At 41.1% G+C, this 19,415-nt stretch overlaps 1 protein-coding gene across 5 annotated transcripts in view; it reads right to left on the reverse strand.

Annotated features, from left to right (window-relative positions):
* ANAPC10 (anaphase promoting complex subunit 10) overlaps positions 1-19,415 on the reverse strand; it is a 50,918-nt gene that overhangs the window by 9,867 nt on the left and 21,636 nt on the right. The window lies entirely within an intron of this gene.

Genomic DNA, 19,415 nt, shown 5'->3' on the forward strand with positions numbered 1-19,415 from the left:
AGCAGATTTTTTTTTTTATTCCCTGTCACGGAGCAAAGGTATACGTCCTTCCTCCGGAGGATATCTTGAATCAACAGGGACGCAAGAGGTCTGCAGGCAACAGCAATTTATTGTAATCCACAAAGTTAGTAGCCGGCGGCAGTCACATCAACCGTAATAACAATAAGTCCACAGAAGTCACAACTCAATGATAGCTTTGGTTCCTTGGTCCTGTAACTAAATCCTGGCTCTCTGCAGAGCTGTGCACAGGCCGGCTAACACATACTAACTGCCAGCTACATACTATATACTAAGACTGTTACATCCTATATCTGTGGGTGGGAAGGGCTGAGTCGCAGATCCTTCCCCCCTCATCTATGCCAAACAGAGCAGACTCCCTGTCTCCTGTGGACAATGCACCATCCAACATCTTCTTGGGGACACCGAGCAGATTATCTCCACCCATTGTCCTTACTAGTTAGAGGTATTTGCATACAATATGCTAACACACTAGACCCTAATCAGCCAACTACACATTGATGTATATAACAGGTTAGAGAATACATTCCACATGAAATATATATTACACATGGCCTATAGTATAGACTCTAAACACCCCACGACATTCCCGTTCTGACAACCAATCTAGTTTCCAAAGTTCTCACTAATCTGCCTTATTAAGCCATATGTTAAGAACATGGAAAATCTATCTACTAAAGTCTCAATTGTGTCTCACCTCCGAGATATCCCGCTCTACACATATAGACACACTGTGGTTCACCATTTGGTTAAAGGGGTTGTCCAGGAATTACAGTACTTGGGCAGAACGTGAAACATAGAAAAAAACTTTACACTTGTCCCCAGCAATCCGATGTCCCCCATCGTTGTCTGGCCTATCGTTGGATGGGCCTTTTGGTGGCAGATATCCCCGAAAGTATAAGGAAAGGAACTGGTGACGTATGTGTGTGATGTCATCTGGTACTTTACGGTGACCGATGAGGCCACTTGTTAGATCAGTGGGGGTCCAACCCTAAGCACCCCCCTCCTCTCCATAGATGAGCATTGTGGCCTCTGCAGTTTATGCTAAACACAGCACCTGTATTTGGTAATGAAGGTACTGAGCTGCACACGTGACCAATAAACGTAACGGCAGATGGTCTACGAAGCAGACGCAGTACTCGCCATCTTGACTATCCTTAGTAAAAATAAATCATTAGTGTTTTAGTTCTGTAAACCTATGATTTAGATTAGTGTCCTCTCAGAAACATTTACATGTACACGGGAGAAATGAACAAATCATAGCATTATATTATGTCGTTTTATATTATTGTAGGATTCAGTTTCCATATACACGGGGACATGTATTTTATAAAAGAAAGATTATCTAGTCCTATGGTATAAAAAAGCAAGCGCTGCTCACCAACTTCCATGAGAAGAACTTTTCAGTGGCTTACAGCAGCTGATTCATAAGACATCACTGATGTCAACATTGGAAGTAATTAAGGGACCTGCCCTCTTGGCTGACTGATGTGCCACACACAACGGTACAGTACATCAAGCGTCTGTGTATGCAGACACATTAAACACATCCTCATGGTAAATTTTAAACACATATGTGGACAGCGTCCGGCAATAGGGCTTGAATTATCTTTTATGATATGTTATTTTTCAGCAAGACATGCCCTTTGGCACAAAGCCCTTAAGCTTGGCTGTGAACAAGAATCTTATTTGAGAAGTGTTAGTATCATGTTTGGATTGTATGGATAATTTACAACTATTTCTACTACAAAAGTTTGAGGGGCCCATTGTACAGCAGGGATAAAGGTATAAGCCAATGAATTAAGATACTAGTTTGAAATTATTAACTTAAACACTGCAATAAAAAGTTTTTATCAAATAAAACTTAAAAGGTTTTTCCAGATTAAATATACTGATGATCTATCCCAAGACTTCTCAAATGTTTTTGATATGGGCCTCACCAGTCAATCTGTTGTGCTGCTAGGGCCTCATCCACGAAGAAATAAACCAGAGACTTCCAAATAAGTGTCACTATGCTGTGCACTTAATAGCCTCCTCAGTGGCAACCAAATACCACATTGCGGCACAAATTCCAGTATTCAGCAGAAAATCTCTCCCAGAAGTGCCAACCACCACAGTATGGCGCAAAATTCTTATCCAAAAGTGCCAAACATCTGCACATCTCACCATAGCAGTGGCAAACAAATATCATAATGCAGAAAAAATACCTCCGTAGAAGCATCATACTTTACAGTGTGGCATCAGTGGCCCCTATCACGAGCGTGCCCACAATAGAAATAAGAGAAAAGCCTTCTACCTGCATTGCCAATCTAGGATTCCTCTATCTCCAGGTTACAGCCTTCAAGCTGTAGACTTGGGCTGAACTGCTCACTGCTGCTGGGTAAAGGACCTGTGGAGTCTTGAAGATTGCGCCAATTCAGTCTTTCTAAGCAAAGATACTGCACTGATAACACAGGGTAAGCATTACCAGTCCAGTTCCTGCAACGGAGACTGAGCACTGGAGGATTAAGGTGGTAAGTAACACTTTTTTTTTTTTTTTTTTTTTTTTTAACTATTCTCCGTCTGTGGCCAGTTGTTAAAGTAAAAATGGACAACTCTATCCCTTTCCCTAGCCATGGACTTCTATAGTTGATTGAAACTTGACCTGCCTGTGAGGCGGACAGTGGCATCTCTAAGTTATATCAGAAATGGTGAGCAGTTAAAAAGTCTGTCACCGGAAATATTGATCTCAATGCAGTCGCAGTGTATTGCGGGAGATATTAAGTATTTATTATTGTATGATATATTTAGATCTAAATATATCCCAAAAGATGAACCATTGCACACAAGCCTCGTGTGTGTGTGTGTGTGTGTGTGTGTGTGTGTGTGTGTGTGTGTGTGTATATATATATATATATATATATATAGATAGATAGATAGATAGATAGATAGATAGATAGATAGATAGATAGAGAGATTGTGCATCAATTGAACAATCTAGAGGAATTATGGTGCTCTGTGCAATGCACTGTAGCTAGTTTGATATCAAGTTTGTTGATGACAGACTCCCTTTAAAGCAACACTCCAGTGAGACTTTTTTTTATTTATTTTTTATTTTTCATGCTATGTATGCTAAAAGACCACTCCCTCAACAGTAACAGTTGTCTACTCACATCACCAAACGGAGTCTTGGAGCCCCGACCAGACAGCACACTTGGTCATGTGCCTGTAGCTTACGGCTTACCTTAGTAATAGCTATACAGTGTTTGGCAGAAACAGGAAATAGTCTTTGATGACAGCATCAACAAATTATGAATCAACTCTGATAACTATCTTGCAAACTTAAAGCACACGGACCCCATAGACTCATTGGGCTTCACCAGTGACTTGGGCACTCCAGGTGACATGATGCTCGTGGCCCAATCACAGGCCTCAGTGGGGAGCCAGATGTATAAAGCCACCAAAGAGCGACAGATGCCACAAGGAGGCCCCAAATAGGTAATGCAAGGAGAGTATCAAAGTTTTTTTCTTTTTGTCACCTCCCCAGGGCCTCTACCTATTACACTCTTGAGTCTAAAGAGACGCCGATAATGTGGTGGCCATTTTAGTTCACGCTACATGAATCTCCCTTTGTTCGGTTTTGTAAGTAAATGGATAATTTGGAATATTCGGGTTGAATCCAGCTTGGCATGAGCCAGTTCACCCATCTCTACTCATAAATGGACTACTAAGAAAACACTTTTTATACAATTACATACAAAATCTGTCTAAAGTTTCCAAGTGCCAACATTCTGCACGCACTGTCTTCTGGCTCTTAGCTGGCAGCAGACTCGACACAACCTTAAATAGCTTAATAAGATTAAAATGAATAAAAGGCACTTAGAAGAACCTTTCAGTTCTTAAGGTATTTATATTCAACTTTTATTACCATTATGACTGGCAGGAAACCAATCCTGATAAAATCACTGCACTTACCCCATTATAAGGCTGTTGTCGCTAGGGCCATGAAGGACAGCCATGAAAAGGTATTAACGTGCCTTTGATTTTTTTTTTTAAATTGTGAAGGAGTTTCATAATTTGTTCCATTTTTCAAAGCCCTAATAAAAGTAGTTTCAGAAACGCCTGTTATAAAACACAACTCAGAACACCCTCTCTTTCCATTAATACTAATATTGAAGTGTACGTATTACATTGCATAATCATTTAAATACTACTTCATTTCAGATGTAAAACAGATATGCAAGACTTCACATTCACATCCCAGCAAGAGCCCTTTGCATTCACAAATGTAGAATTCACCTTGAATATCTCACCCAGGCTGCGGGGCGAGCTGTAATTTTAATTGGTACCACAACAATTAACGTTACCTTTCAACAGTCCTAACTGTTAGGGTATGTTCACATAGTGGAAATGGAAGAGGAATTTGTAAGACTTCCACCTCATATTTCTCTTCCCTTTACATCCTCCAGCCTCCCATGGTGGGATGAATACGTTCAATCAGCGGCAGGGCTTATGCCGCGGTTTCTGTGTCTGAATATGCCCCACAATAGAGCGGGATGCTTATTTTTTTCAGCACCCTGCTTTTATTTCTGCTTCCCAGTGAAAACAATGGGAAACAGAATAAGGACAAAATTTGGTACAGATTTGGAGGCCAAATCAGTCTCAAAAACTGTGAAATTCCACCGTATGAATGGCTCCTTATGGAAAAATGGATTGTGTTTATCTTATATGATAAATGGGGAAAGAGTGTTTTGAACCTTTAATATAGATCTTATTAAGAATGATAACTTGTTTCCTCACTAGAGGATTTGAACATGTATTTGCCATCATAATACACCTATACTATACACACAATATTTTGTAATATAGTATATTCTAATACTACCAGAGGCACAAGCTAAACAGGCATTTGTTTTAAAGGGGTTGTCCCATCACAAGGATCCTATCTATACTGCTTGTTAATATGGATGTAAGACTTTTCCTAAATACACTGCTTCAGCAAAACAGCTTTGTTTGTCCACAATCTTACTTTATTCAATTCTTTGTGGACCCAGCCCTTGACTTATCTGCTCATAAGTCAAGTGATGTATCTGCTGCTCTCAGGGGGGAGGGAGGAGGGGCTAAGTGCACAGGAGCGAGCCTGTGTATCTAGCTAATCCTGTGTCTACACCGTGACCTAGCTCCCTCCTCTCAGATAGAGGAGAGGATCTGCTTTCATTTCTGAACTAGTCTTCTGTTCTCCCAGTTATCAGGCTAGCTAATTCAATTGTGCTCATTATGGCAGAGACAGGCAGTCTCTGTATGTAACACAGAATGGAGTTGCTCCTGCCTGTACTTCATAGTCCAATATTGTGCATATAGTGTTGTTTGAGGACCTTTGATGACATCACAGGCCCTTCAGCCGCCCCATAGGATCACGCTATGCGGTGGGCGGAGCTACATGTTAATTTGGGGGCAGAGCTAAACGGCAGGTTGCATATGAAACCCCACCCACCAAATGACGCAAGAAACCAGGAAGAAAGAAGATTTTATAGCAGTGAAGACTGGTGAGTATACGACGTGGGAATATCCCTTTAATAGGCATCTGTATATGGCAGCATGGAGGCCATCATTACGCCTCTGGCTGCCATAGAAGGAGCCTTCTCTTCCTCTCTAACCACTCAGAAGTAGCAATAAGTATTGGCCACAGCATCTAAGGGTCGAATCTGCCTAAGCTTGACATTATTTCCAACCCTGGTGACATAATGTTACACAGAATGGGAAGGGTTTTTTCCAATATCATCACATATTTCTTAAGCACAGTAGTGACAAGGCATGCCCTTCTTTACTTCTAAAGGACTAATGGAGTGCTGTGCTCAGGTATTTCTTTTAGTCCCATAGAAGTGAATGTAGTGGTGATCCCATATGTGCAATACTGCTTCATTCCTAGAGGGGACTCAGAGACCTTTATTTTATTGTTCACTGTGGGTCCGGCCAGTGCACTTGACTATTTCTATCAATTCTATAGAAGTGAAAGGAATGTTGGTCACATATGCACACTAACACACTTCATTCATACACGGGATACTAGACCTGGCTAGATCTAAGATCTAATCGCCCTGTTATAATGAAAATCGTGGCCACATTAAAAATAAGAAAAGCTTTATACTCACCGCACCGGCAAAGTTCTTCAATGAAGCAAGAGAAGTACACCTTGTCTTTAGTGCACATGCCCTGTAGCTATGGCACTTGTGCAGTGAAGCCGGGGTGTACATCTCGGGCTTCTATGAAGAACATCGCAGGCAGTGGGAGCACCAAAGACAAGTCCGATGAGAATAAAGTTAAAGCTTTTTATTTCTAATAAGACCATTGATTGTATTATAACAGGCAATTTAGGACACTAAACCCTGGACTATAAGAACCAGTGAGTGGTTAACTATCCAAAATAGACCTGACAGGTTCCCTTTAAGAAAAGGGAATCTCTCACCAAAAGAACAATTACTATTTATTTATTATTATTTAAAAAGTTATAGAATTTCCCACCGTTGGCCACTAGAGGGAGCTTCGTTAGTGTAATGTATTATTGTATCACAAAGTACACAGGTTATTTCTAGTTGATAAAGGATCTTTGATGAAGTCATGATCAGGGAGGAGCCAGAGTCCTCGTCTAGCAGACAGAGCTGTGTGTGCTCATATCAGAGTGGTACACCCCAACTCGACTGCATGTACATCAGATACATCACACCCAGTACAACTACATGCCCATCATACAGAAACGATCCATCTAGATCTATGAGTGGTGGTGCTATGGCCAAGAAGTGCTGTATGCAACAGCTGACGTATCCACCCACAAATGTCCCTTTTGGACAGGATAGGCTATGTTAAGATAGATTTATTTTTCATACAAACTTTCCAATAATTTTTTTTTACTAATTGACGTTTTCTCTTAAGAATATTGAATGATATTTCGGGCCATGCATAGTTACAAATCTACAGTATGTTCTCCTCCTGAAGATACATCTCCAAATCGGTAGCAGCTTAAGCGTATTTAAATCTACTCAGTTTAGTTAGTTTTCTACACCGGAAAAAGTCCTGGATATTACCTAGTAACTTTTTCTACCACCTCAGTTTAGGTTTCAAACAAACCAAGGTGACACTAAAAGGAGACCTAACTGTAGTTTTATCCTGTGTCACTAGAACAACCGGGTAGCAGAGGGGGTGCTACACGTGCAAAGAAAAACACAGGCACATGAACGTGTACTCTGTCGGTGTGTTAGCCATGAATAGGGTGTGTGACCCTTTGTTTTCTATGACTCGTACTCACGCCACTGTATTATCGGGTTCATGTATGGGTCTTCAGCCTAGGGAAAAACTCCAGACAAGTCATATACCTTTCCATTTTGTTTCACTGAAGGAAATCTATGGGTCTGTGGAGATATGAGCAGCAAATGGACATGCTGTTGGTGCCATTTTTTCAATGGACTTGTGTGCAAAATGATAATTTATATTTACTCCCTCACCCAAATCTAAAAATTAATAAACTGTTTTAGGAGTATAGGGAATGTATAATGATCAGGATAAGACCGCAGCTGGTTATAGATTTAATAAAGAATCCTGGTTGGGACAACCAGTAAAAGATGAACCAGAAGCGCTGCAAACCTAAGACATGCAAACAAAATTACTCTGGAGCCTTTACAAACAGAGAACAACAAATGTTCCAATGCCCTTCAGTAACACAGGGCCTTTATTCCAAACGGAACTTTCTGTGAAAAATGATGTGTGAACAGCAGGCAGTGATGTTCACACAAGTATACTGCATGCAGCCCAGCAGGCAAGTTTTTTATTTTTTTTGGACGGTGCCCTGGAGGTGCTGGCACAATGGAATTTAAATACCATAATTGCTTGTTTCTCTGGGTGCCAATCTCTGAAATAACAGGTACAACAAAATGTATGTAAATTATGGCCATGATAAAATAAAATCTATTCATCCGGTCTACTCAAGAGATGTAATTTCTAATCACAACACGTCAAGGACAGAAGGAGTAGAGAAAGGGAAAAAAATGCTGCAATAACGCAAAGTTCCCGAGGTTCATTTTACAAGGACCTCACACAAAGTGCTTTTTTTCCTCCTCTTCTTCTTTCGCAACTCCTACTAGAAACAGCATTATTTGCTAAAATAGTGAAAGCTGCCAAAAGAGAAGGTACATCAAAAGAAAGAAAGATGGAAATAGGACAAAAATGCAAAGGCTCAATATAAAAACGGAGCTGAAAGAATAGAATTTACAGCAATAACACTGTGATTTTATTTGTAACAGTCTTACTGGAGAAAACAAGGTTCTCAATGGCACACAACAGATAGCGCCACTATATTAAGTGGTTCAATATCATACTTTCTAATTAGACTCTTTTCAGGGGGTTGAGGGCACTTTTAAAACAGCCTTGGTTCACATGATAGAACAATGGGAAAATTTTACGAATGGCTGCACGCTAACCCTGACAAGTGTGGAGAGCCAACTACAATACATTATATAGTAGCATAACCTGCCACCCACGTTGCTGAGAGAACAGCTTTCGAGGACAAGCACTGAGCTGTAAAACCACAAAATCCCTTATTACACATTGTACTTTGCAGTTTAGGTAAAATACACCATTTTGTTTCTACTGCAGATTTAAGGTTTATTTTCAGTTGGGATAATTTTTGGGTTTATTCTACAAGCACGGTGTAATCCACCCTCTACGTCTGTATTTCAGATTTGTCCATTTTGTTCCAAAGGATAAAAAAAAACAAAAGTATCTTCTTGCAGAAACACACGGAGGTTTGACATCTGCTACCTAGCTTTATCTTTAACTCACTCTTGTATATCATACACTTTCATTTCCTATTGGACAGGGATTACACAGAGGATTGCAGTTTAGGCACGCAGTATTGTTAATTTTGGGTTAAAAAATATTAATTGAAATTTAGTTGTTGCTACAAAAACAGAAGAGTGAAAATACTTAAAAAAAATATTCACACAATTCATAGCTCTGATAACACATATGGGTAATAGAGCTGTTAAATGTGTAACAGCTGAGAGCAAAAGATGAAATATTATGTAGAAATTCTTCTATTAAAGGGAGTCTCATCAGAATGCGGCATATCCACCAAGCCACAAATAGTTTACAATCACCTAAATCATACAGCATTTTACCCCTGTGAATCGGTCTTCATTGCCATGATATCACAGAGAACACATGATGTGAAGGAGGGAGGTGCAGGTACTTCTTCACAGTCTCTACAGGTTTCCACACAGCTCTTCCTTCCTGTATACCTCACAGGCTTCTCACAGCTCAGCAAGTGTAAGGAGGGTATATGTACTTCTATCTACTTCTGACTAGTTGCTTGTGTTATTCCTGATGGGATGTTAGTTTTAGACAGCAATCAGTTTTCCTTTTTATCCTGTATCAGGGATCTTTTTAGCTGCATCATACCCTGGATTTGGACTCCAATGTCTCCTATATCAGGTTCATATTTCTTATTTATTTGTTTGCTATTTTACAGTTATTCTGGGCTGAATTAAATGTAAGAAAAACAGTAGAAGAAATACTGAACGTGAAAGGGGGTAACCTGCCCTGTATTGTACAGACCCACTGCCACAGACAGAATTGCAAAGTGTGCTGCAGACATAATGAGGCTTTTAGCACCAAAAAAAAAACCCTGATAGGACACCATGTATGAAGAGTTATAGCTAGAGATGAGCGAGTACTGTTTGAATGAATGGACGTAGCCGGCACGCGGGAGGTTAAGCGGCCGGCCGCCGTCGAAGCGGAAGTACCAGGTGCATCCATTCATTTCTATGGAGCATGCTGTTCAGATCGGCTGATCTGAACAGTACTCGCTCATCTCTAGTTATAGCATGTCTCTCAACCTGAAAGGATTGTCAAAGTCACTGGTTACACAGTCAGCCATTCATTTAAAGACACGTTTTATTATATTATACTGTATACAAATTCTTCTCCCACTTCTCTAGGCAATGACAACTGAAAATGGAAGACTACAAAAGTGGACTCACTGATTAATACCTAATAATCAGGGGAGTTACTTATTGAAACAGGGTTATCCACATGGAAAAATTACTGCATTACAACTATAAAGCCAGTAAAGTAATATAGGTTTTCTCAAAATATTGCTGCTGACACTATATAGATAACCAATTTCCAACGGGGGTTCCAAATGTGAGGTTTTCTTTAACATAGAAGTCTCTTTGGTATGTAATCAGATGACACTTTGTAAACTTGTTAATGTATTCTTGCTCTCCATTACTGGCATGTACAGCTTAAGTAAAAACATTTGGATAATTTATGTACTCTATATGGTTTCTATGGCAAATCACATTATAAATATACTGCTTGGATTTTAGGCAATGTATTTATCCTTCAGCAAACTCTGTACTCCACCCGCATTACACCATAAGGGCTTATCAGCCAAGAAAGTTCAGTCAAGATAAAAAATAAAAAAAAAGAAAAAAAAAAGGCATAAACGCAACATATGAACTAAAGGAATATATTTCATACTGAAAACCTGCATCAAAAAACCTTAACGTGTCCTTAACTTAAGGCCGGCTTGACATGGGGAGGGTCGGCCCGGGAGTTACAGACTGGATGTTGGCTGTATTTCGTGGACCCATACTCCCAGTATTTACAGTCATGTATGATGTTAGTGAGTCTCTGCTTCGCTGTAGCCATACTGTTCCGTGCTATATTCATACTATCGATATGGGGCACTAGAGATGAGGGAAAGCATGCTGGAAGTCTGGATCATGACCAGGGTTTGGTCCAGGAAATACAAGCAACATACTATCTGCATTTCATCGACTGAAAACCCATTAAGGCTGAATGTAAATCTGGCCTTAAAATGGTTTTCCCGCAGACCAATTTTTTTTTCTTTTTTTTTCTTTAAAACATCTCTGTATAAGTTAAAGGGGTGTTTACATTTGCGTGCATAGGGGACGGCTTCCTGGCAGTCAGTTTTAAAATCCAAAGTCGGACATGCAGGGTTTTACAATTGACCGCTGAGAATCCGTCCCTTATATAGTTTCTCTGGGGAACAGGACGGATACCTGGCAGGTGGACACGGGTGCGAGTGTGAACGCCCCCCAAGATGTTCAAATCTCCACTTCTTGGTACCTTTCTGCACATAAAAAGTGGCACTTAGCCATCCCCTGCTGAGTGGTCATTTCCAGGATGCTGAGAGGGACGAGACCAATGCTAGGCAGCACTGCAATGCAAGCACCAGGGAACTGGCAAGGTAAGCATTGCTTTTATTTATTTATTTATTTATTTTTAACTAATTCTAATGAAAATGTAGCCAGCAGGAAGGAAAGCAATGTCAAGTAATACTGCGGAAATCAGAGAATTCGGCACATAAGCTCACACAATAAGGGAGATATACTTCCATGAATAAGTGTAAAGGTAAGTCTGATGACTTAAAGGGGAAAAAAATGGGGGAAGCTGGCGAACCAAAGACCACATCAACATGTGGTTTGTTCAGTATCACCATACTTCACACTTATGTGATGTAAACCCCATCCAGATGTCAGTCTAACTTTTTCATACAGCTGGTATGTACGAACAAAGAATTATTAAAGAAATTTTATTATCTGCAGTCTTGGCTGTAGGACCCTCGCAGAACTAAGATTGATGCCTTCATACATAGCCCAAGCCAGTCTAGTTTTTACCCTCCATAACTCACCCTCTGACTATTGCTTCTAAGTGTATGCTATTATATAGGCATGTCACCCATAGACTCACACCATATACATATACACACACAACACCGTATACATTTTTTATTGTGTACAATATAATGGGCTATTCTTGTTGGGAAAAAATCCTTGCTGTAATTTTTTTTTCTTTTAACTTTATTGTGTTGGGGTGAAATGACTGTAGGGAGCCCTGACTTGTCTGATGGCAGCTCTGCATGTATAATATGTTGCCATAGGGTCCTCACCTTGCACCAATACCAGTTCTCCACAACAATATACTGAATGAGGTATCCTAGACATATCTGTATAATTATTATTATTGTTTATTTATATAGCACCATTAATTCCATGGTGCTTTACATGTGGGGGCTTACATACAATACACAAAATATACAGGCACAATGGGGTAGAGGGCCTTGCCCGCAAGGGCTTACAATCTATGAGGGAAGACGGATAGAGACAGAAGGAGAGGGGGAGACTGTACAGATGGCAGTGTGGTGATAGTGTTATAGGAGGTTGTAGGCCTTCCTGAATAGGTGAGTCTTCAGGGCCTTCTTGAAGCCTGTGATTGTGGGGGTCAGTCTTATGTGTCTTGGTAAGGAGTTCCAGAGTATGGGGGATGTACGGGAGAAATCTTGGAGACGGTTGTGTGAGGAACAGATGAGAGCAGAGAAGAGTTGGAGGTCATTGGAGGATCTGAGGTTACGTGTAGGCCAGTAGCGAGAGATTAGCCGGTGGCCATTTTGGGGTAGCCGCTCTTGCAGTTCAATATAGGAGCAGGCCGGCGGCCATTTTGGGGTAGCTGCTCTTGCAGTTCAATACAGGAGCTGGTCGGTGGCCATTTTGGGGTGGCCTCTCCATGCTCCTGTATAGAACTACAAGAGCAAGAGAAGCCAGAAGAGGCGGAGTTGCTGCAGAAGAAGGAAGCAGCGCAGGAAAGAGCTCTGGGCAGCAATGGGGACGCGTTCATTGCTGCGGAGAGCTCATTTGCATACCGGTTAACCGGTATTTCTACGGAACGGCGCGGCAGAGACCACGTCTAAAGGTAGGAGACGAATAGCCTTTCTTAAGGCTATTCCGACGTGTTCATTAGAAAAAAAAAGGTAGTTTAATGGTAGAATCCCTTTAAGTATGGGTGTGACTGTAGCGTGTTTGAACACAGAGGGGAAGGATCCATTGGCTAGGGATAGGTTGAAGAGATGGGTTAGGGCTGGAGTAATGACTTCAGTGAGTTTGGGGATGAGATGTGACTGTATCGGGTCAAGCGCGCAGGAGGTGAGGTGGGATTTGGAGATTAGGATGGAGAGTTTTTCATCAGTGATGGTGGAGAAACAGGTCAAGGATGAGGAGCAGCGAGTAGTTGGGTAGAGGGGTTGTCGGGGGACTAGGGAGAGTGTCTCTGATGGTGTCAATTTTAGTTTTGAAGAGGCAAAGTCATCAGCTGAGATAAGTGATGTCGGGGGGAGGGTGCAGGAGGACGGAGGAGGGAGTTGAAGGTGGTGAATAGCTGTTTGGGATAGCGAGAGAGTGAAGATATGAGTGTGGTGAAGTAGACCTGCTTTGCGGAGGCGAGTGCGTTCTTAAATGTGAGAAGTGCCTCTTTGGAAGAAAATCCATTCCCAGGAAGACTTCCTCAATTACAGAGGTGTTCTGTAACCTGCGAGGCACGTCTCAGTTTTTTTTTAGTCAGGTCGGTGTGCCAGGGTTGCCTATTGATCGGTCGGCGCTCTGGTGTTTGTGTAGGGGGCCACAGAGTCAAGGGCTTAGGTAATGGTGGTGTTATAGAAGGTAGCAGCGGCATCTGTGTCCTGGAGTGAGGATATATCAGCGAGTGGTAGGAGAGAGTCTGAGAGGGTGCAGGTGTCAAGGCGGTTGAGGTTCCTGCGGGGGCGTGGTGGTTTAGAGGTTGGGGTGTCTATTGGAGGGGAGACGGCAGAGAATTTCAGCAGGTTGTGGTCAGAGAGCGTGGATGGAGAGTTAGAGAGGCTGCATATGGAGCAGAGGCGGGTGAATATAAGGTCTAGCGTGTGCCTCTTCATGTGGGTGGCAGAGGAGGACCATTGGGAGAGACCAAAGGAGGCGGTGAGGGACAGGAGACTGGAAGCGAGGAGTGGTATGTGTTAATGGGGATGTTGAAATCACCCATGATGATTGTGGGGGTGTTTGTGGATAGGAAGTGTGTAAGCCAGGCGATGAAGTGGTCGATGAAGACAGCGGTAGGTCCTGCCGGTCGATATATGACAGCCAGTTGGAGGTTGGGTAAATACAAACAGAGTGCACTTCAAAGGAGGGGAGGGTGAGGGCAGGTAGCGCTTGGATATGGGCAAATGAGCAATTGTCTGACAGGAAGACGCCTACACCTCCACCAGGTTTATTGTTGGGGCGGGGAGTATGTGAGAATTGCAGACCTCCATAGGAGAGGGCGACGGGGGAGTTTGTGTCTGAGGGTGTCAGCCATGTTTCTGTGAGACCGAGAAACGTAAATTCATTAAGAACAAAAAGGTCGTGGATGTAGTCTAGTTTATTACATACGGAGCGAGCATTCCATAGTGCACTGGAGAGGACAGGGGGAGGAGCGGGATAAAACTTTATTATAGGACTCAACCTAAATATAGGATCTTATAATGCAGGATAATCATTACTGTGACCATTTACCATTCCCTACCCGCACAATGACCAAAATCCTGACTGCTGTAGATGACATGGTCACTTTACCTTTCTTACAATTCACACATTAGTGAAGGAACCCCTACATAACGTCCAAAGAAGTTTCTCCTTCCTTGGCCACCTAAATCCACACTGATAAGGGCACTGGCCATTAAAACGTATGAAACACAGACACCATGGCCAACCCAGACATAAAGACACATCACATTCCCTGTCCTATGTACTGATACTGCAGCACTTGAGAACCACCTGCTTGTGTGTGATCTGTCGCCCATCAGCTGTCTCCAGTCATTACACGATAGGAAATGATTTACGGTACATATCTGGTCAACAGCCTTATAGTTACCAAGCACATGTACGTAATGGAGTTCGGCGCCCTTATCATTTGCCTGTATAAGGCTCAGGAGTTTCTTACCAAGGCCCTGCCTATGATATCTATACAGCTAAATGTGCTTTTTTATCATTAATAGACAGACTGCAGAAAGTAGACTTCTTACATATGTCAGCATGTCTCACATAGTGACCACACGGATACTGGTTTGGGGCCTCAAAATTCAGAATAAGAACAATGCTACAAGCATTGCACTACCTCTAGCTACGTGACTATTTCTGCAACCACTTTCACTGCTTACTTTTGGTGGACAGGGATGGGATGAGGGGTGTTGAGGAACGTGGGTTTATATTTTGTATTCTTTTTTGTATTTGAAACATCAATAATAAAAACTAATCCGATTAATAAATACAACTGCACTTTATTACTATTCAGTATTCTCTGACCTGAGTGATTAATAATGAAGTGTGTGATACAACTGCCAACATGCCTCAGTCTCTAGGTCCACTCCTGCCTGTTCCTCTGCCCAGTCCTGTAGCCTGTCCTTCACCAAAAGGCAATACCTGTACAGTATAGATGTACAGTGGCATAGACTCCCATATTTAAAAAAAAAATAAAAATAAAATAAAATGAACAGTATACATAATAATATGTTATCTTTGTATGTCCGTGTTGGGCAGGGGGTGGGGGGGTGGCAAATGATAGAGCTATAGAGGGACTTTTCCAGTGCAACACTGCACAGTAACACACATATATATATATATATATATATATATATATATATATATATATATATATATATATATATTTTTATATATATATTTATTTATATTCATTCACACACATATACACACACACTTTTTTTTTCTTATATAACGCTGCCCGTGTCCCCAGTCTAGATGTTATTTTACACTGTCCAAGAACCCACACAATGTTTTCATGACACATCTACGAACACTTTATACTACATAAATAGATAATTCCATTCTCCTCTTTCCACACAAGTTGTAAACCAATTGATAGCAGTTCCAAGACATATTTTGTGTTAGCAGAATGTATTACTATACTAAAAAAATAAAACTGAAAAGCTTACGCCTATGACCACAACCAACATTAACATTTTTTGCAGAAAGAGCATTAATGATAAAATCATTTCTAACCCCGCATAGGCCAAACAAGACTCAACAAAGCCATGAGCGCCGAGCGGTGATAATGTCTATACCAGATACTTCTATAATGACTGGCCAGAACACTGAAACCTCTGTATGGACACCACAGCATGCACCACTAGGATACCTCCTGATCCCCTCGCAACCCATACACATGCATGCTTGGCTGAGAATAAACCTCTGCCAGACACGTTGAGCAATGACTAAATATATATATATATATATATATATATATATATTCTGAAATTAGACAGTTACTGTTAGGGAGCCAGGACACACACACTTGATGGCTGGGCAGCTCCATTGAGATTGTCATGTTTATCTCATGATGGCCACCTTTACCATATAAATCTAAATTAATTTCTACGCAAATAACTAATGAGAATCAATTCTTTGATGGAGCAGGATATTTAAAGTCATGGAGGTACATGCCGCAGGGCAGATCTGATGGTTTCTTTACAGTGCGCCATTTCCAAAGAACATTGCAAAAATGTCAGAAAGCCAAAAGGGGTTAATACAGAACTAGAAAACAACTCCAACAAAGCAGGAAAGCAGTCAAGTTATTTTTTAATTCTGTACGACCACCGTACACTGACTGCGGTTCTTAGGGGCGCAGTCATGGTGAGTTCTGCAAGGTTATTGCAGTACCTTAAAGACAACCTGTCACCAAGTACAAAAGAGGTTCTCCCAGGAACATACCCCATATTTAACCAGTTCAACACTGGGACGCTTTCCCTGGTTCAGGACAAGACATATTTTCAGGTTTTATTTTTTAGTAAATTGTATATGATATTGAATATATATATATATAAAAAAAAAAAAAAAAAAAAGGATACGGAGGATACAAATTCCTTTTTTAAAAGCCAGTGATGTCATGGTATTTCGCAGAAGGCCTCTATACTTCACGATATTCAATTTATAGCTGAAAACCTGTCAACAGTGATCAGGTTAATATGGAAAACGTATTGGAATTAGCCTCAGTTCTATTCTCAACTGATGACGAGTGAAATCCACAACAGCCACTTTTTCAGTGGGCTGCCATCTTTTGCCACAGTTTGAGCGCTGAAACTCTAGTAGGTGACCACATACATATTAACCCCTATTTAATAACACTTATTTGGACTACATCAGGATAACAAAGGACAGACCTCGCTAAAACTACACCTTGATTTACAGTCTTGAGAAACTGACCAAGAATATATAGGCAGAAGAAACAAATGCATACAGAATTCACAGGAAAGAAATCGACTCTCAATATTCACTGTATCATTTTTACGCTCTAGCAGACCTCCTGAGGGAAAAGCGGGGTCTGGAGGTAGATGAGCCACATGGCGAGTCCTGAAAAATAGAATCTTCTGTTCAGATTTCCTGACGTTACAAGACTATTTGAATAAGAAATTCATTTTACCAAGAGGAAACCAACAACGCCTGTTTACTGGAAATGAAACCAACTCAAAGAAAGAGATACCTTTAGAAAGCAAAGTCAGTTAAAACTGGCGGCTGCAGCAAGGACAGCGGGAGCCCATAAAATAGATCGGCTGAACACTTAAAATCCAGTAAATAAAATTAAAAAAAACTTACAATCATGAAATGTTAGTAAAGTCCAAGCATTAAAGGTGGCATCATTCTGAGGTATCTTCAGGCTAGGGAATATTTCATATTTCTCAAGGACAAAATATCCTGTGTGGACTGTGTATTACAATAATTTATTAAAGGGGACCCATCATTAGAAAATGACATATTGATTAAATGTACTTTATATGTTATGTAACCATAATTTTAAACTTATTTTCACATCACCAGCTTCAAGTTTAAAAAAAATATCTTTAAATCCTGCAGTTTTCACACTGAGCTTTATAACAGGATGACGCTTCCCGTTCTGTAGAGATCACTTCTCAGCAGTCATCTCATTATCATCACAGACATTATTACTGTGAAAGCAAAAAATGCCTGACATAAAACAGGAGGCAGATAAAGGACCACAACACGGACACGTGATGGTCACATCTCAGATCATACAGCTTGCCCACAACATTTTCCAGCAGAAGTCATTTTAGAATTGATGTTTTGCACATCCACGCGCTTACTGTAAAGGTAATATCTAGGTGTAATTTGGCACTACCATTGGGAAAAGTAATTTTTAACTAAGCACATACTTACATAGCCTTTAGAAAGGCTATTCCACACCTACCTGTTGTATATTAATCCCCTCAGTAGTTTTTGAATGAGTCTAATTTTATCCATAAGCTAATTAGCCTCCAGTGTGCACCCGGAAGTCTCATCATGCACCCTCTGCTGAGTGTGAGAGCAGGGAGATGAGTCATCAGCAGCAGCAGTAGCCTGTGCTATACACACAGCAGAGAGCGCTCGCTGAGACTTCCAGGTGCACGCTGGAGGCTAATTAGCATATGAATAAAAACAGTCTCATTCAAAAACTACTGAGGCGATTTGCATACAAAAAGTAGGTGTGTAATAGCCTTTCTATAGGCAATTCAAGTATGTACTTAGTTAAAAGTGACTTTTCCCATTGATAGAGCCCTTTTAAGGCAATTTTCAATGGAAGGCAGGACAATGAAAAATAATTTAAAAAAAAAAAAAAAAATCCTGCTCTACCTTGACACAGATTCCTCAGTTGATCAGCCACAGAACCCGCAGTGCGAGATACTCAGCGGATAAGCCCCATTCAGCTGAGGCTAATCAGCTAGAAAAAGCTGTAGATCTGCTTTGGCTTTCGTTTGTGGGGTGCCAGAGGGCCAGAAAATGAAGAATCCAAGACACTAAAATCACCTCCTGGACAAAATGAATGGGCTCACTATCAAGAAAATACTCAAACAAAAATGTAAAAAATATCTATAATTAGTAAATCCACAGGTAAAGCCATTCACCGCATGTTGGGCCTATCAGTATCTGATAGGACAGTGTCATAGAGCTTTCAATCACACCCTTTGTCCACACCTGCCTGACACCACCCACCTGACAGTCAAAAGACTATAAGCAGCACCAGCATTGGACAACAGAATGCCGGGCACAGGTGCATATGCTTTATTTATTTTCATTTTACACCTCTCACAGTCTCTACATGGGTTGCTCCAATTCCTAGACAACCCCTTTAAGCATATGTTCAAACCGAACACATACTCTGAAATTTATCAAAATCAGTCACAACTCAACAGGTAACATGTATATCGTTGCTGTGGATTTGTCATAGATTTGGATAAGGAATCTCTCCCGGATGTACCGTTACAGTAGGAATGGAATATGTGTCTCAGTCCACTCAAAGGAGCTTGGCATGGGGGCAAAGAAAACAGTCAATTATCCCAGCTAGTATATAGATGATGCGTCTAATACCCTTATGCCAAGAGGAGTTTCCTCACCAAGAAACTACCAAGATGCTCGTCCAGGCCCTCATAATCTCCCGCTTAGATTACTGCAACACCTTTCTCTATGGACTCCCAGCAAACACTCTCGTCCCTCTCCAGTCCACCTTAAACTGCGCTGCTCGCTTAATTCACCTCACCCCCCGTCCTT

This window comes from Leptodactylus fuscus, chromosome 1 (genome assembly GCF_031893055.1).
Source record: "Leptodactylus fuscus isolate aLepFus1 chromosome 1, aLepFus1.hap2, whole genome shotgun sequence".
Lineage (NCBI taxonomy): Eukaryota > Metazoa > Chordata > Amphibia > Anura > Leptodactylidae > Leptodactylus > Leptodactylus fuscus.